The 2,171-nt window shown below is 45.9% G+C and overlaps 1 protein-coding gene across 2 annotated transcripts in view; it reads right to left on the bottom strand.

Moving 5' to 3' along the window:
* The window catches only part of KDM4C (lysine (K)-specific demethylase 4C), a 411,252-nt gene extending 411,038 nt beyond the window's left edge, over nucleotides 1-214 (bottom strand). Inside the window, exon 1 of one of the 2 annotated variants that reach the window (XM_010856980.1) lies at nucleotides 1-214. The gene's annotated coding sequence lies outside the window, so the exon portion shown is untranslated. The other variant, XM_010856981.1, reaches the window with a different exon arrangement.
* Nucleotides 215-2,171: the final 1,957 nt, after the last annotated feature.

Below are 2,171 nucleotides of genomic sequence, written 5' to 3'. Positions count from 1 at the left end.
TGTTCCGCACTGGGTGACAGCTGTTCGCTGCGCACGCGCACCCGGCCCCAGTCGCCCGATCACTCCGCCGCTCCTCACCCTCCCGTCCAGGGCTGGGAGGCAGCGGCGAAGGCGCGCGCACGGGGCCAGCCGGCTCTCCCTGCGCGAGGGCGCGCGCGTCGTCACGTGACCGCTGGGGCCCGGCACTTGGTGGGTCACGTGAACTTCCAAACAGCTTAAAGGTGCCAAGCACCTTCTTGCTTCGGCTTAATCTTTCGCACAGTTCTTAGGCTAGGTTCGCTCGCCGCCGCGCTTCGTGTTTTCGGGAAAGGAACATGTCCTCTTTTGCCCAGAAGGGGAAGATACTTGAGCAGAAGGAAGAGACAGGTGCACAAAACCTTGCCTGGGAGCGCGTACCGGGTTCCTGCAGGGTTGGACCTGATGAAGTCCACGCGCCACACGTCGCCCAGGGCTCCGCCGCGGGCCTATGGCGGTCCCCGGCGCGCAGACGTCAGAGTGGCGTTGCCATGGGTGGGGCCTCGCAATGCCCAGAGGAGCCTGGCTAGGATGTCTCGGCTTGCTGCTGGGCAGCAATGACAGGGTTTTATGGCTGAGACTTCTGAGCCTCTAGACCGACATGGGAGGTCCCAAGTAGGCTAAAGGTGTCTGCCTGCCAACCCCTTAACAAGTAACTCAAGCAAGAAGCTTGTTATTAGCCGAGAGGAGTCAAACTGTCCCGTAATTCAGTCACCTACGCGGAACAAGTCCCACCCGGCGCAGGTGTGCTCTTGAGTTGAAGAGTCCCGAGGTGACCCCAATAGGAATTAGGAATGGAGGTCACTCAGAAACATAGGATGACAGCAGTATGGCCTGAATTGTAACAGGAAGTTCAAGTGCCTCCGGACCCCTCAGAAAGTAGTTAAACTAGCTTGCTACATACAACTTGTTACTCCTGAGCTGTACCTCTGCCTTACAAGATGTGCGGAAGAACCACACAGACCTTAATTAAGCGTTTGCACTACCAAAGACAGATGGCTGAGTACCAGGTGTTTTGCAAAGCTGAACAATTTTTTTTTTTTTTAACTTCCTGTAGAGACTCCAGCTGGGTCCCCTGTGGCGTTTCTCCTAACGTCCGGCTAAGATTGGGCGGAACCTTACACTTCTGAGCACACTTGGGCTGTCTTATATGCTGTGTTTTCTACTGCAATCCACTGATTTTTGCTTTTTAAAATATCTGAACAGGTGCATTTACCGCACCCTGGAAGTTTTTTTCTCACCGGAAGGAGCATTGCAAAGGCAGGTGAAATATGGGTGATTAAGTAAAGCTAATGGGATTATTGGGTCACCACGTTTCTTTAGTCATTAAATTTGAAACAAGGTTTAGGCTCCATTACCCACATAGGTACACGTCTGAACTTCCCTAACATGTAAACTCAACTGGGATTTCTCCAACTGTGTATACTATGAGGACCACAACCTTCCTTACAAGTCAATTGTATATGCTAAAACAATAACAGTCATTTAGGGCTTACTGTGAACTTGATATTTGTTTAAAGAGCTTCACATATATTAACAAAATTAATCTTTATAATCCTGCAGTGAATAGGTATTATCTCCTTGTTACAGATATGAAAACTGAACTGAGATTAGGAAACAGCTACTAAACACCGGGGTCGTTGGAAGCCATATACTGCATTGGACTAGGAACCTAGTACACCAAATTAAAAGTCTGGAAACCTGAATTCCAGTCCGTTCACAATTTGAAGACAGGTAATATTCCACAAATAACATTTGTTGAACACAGTAAATCAAGACTGCTTTTTTTTAATCTGAAAAATGAGGGTGACATACCAGCTTTGCTAATTTTGAGAATTTTTGAACATTAAAGAAGGTGATGTACAATGTCAAAATACTTCAAAAGCTGAAAAGCATTGAATCTATTAATATTAAGCGCTTTAGTTTTGGAAACTGAATTCAGCCTACTAGAAAATCAACTGGATTCATGTCACAGAAGACAATGTTGTGTCTTTCTTATACTGAAATACCTCTATTGTAAATTATAATGAAAATTAAAATTTTAGCCATATAGTAGGTTAATTTATTTGGGTGAAATTAAAAATGCCAGTTGTAATAAGATGGAGTTTGTATAATGGAAACATAGATTTTCTTTGAAGCTTATGTTATGTAAACTA

The sequence above is a fragment of the Bison bison genome, unplaced genomic scaffold (assembly GCF_000754665.1).
Source record: "Bison bison bison isolate TAMUID 2011002044 unplaced genomic scaffold, Bison_UMD1.0 scf7180017864376, whole genome shotgun sequence".
NCBI classification, from domain to species: domain Eukaryota; kingdom Metazoa; phylum Chordata; class Mammalia; order Artiodactyla; family Bovidae; genus Bison; species Bison bison.
Note: the sequence above shows the minus strand (reverse complement) of the source record. Positions and strands in the feature narration are given on the sequence as shown.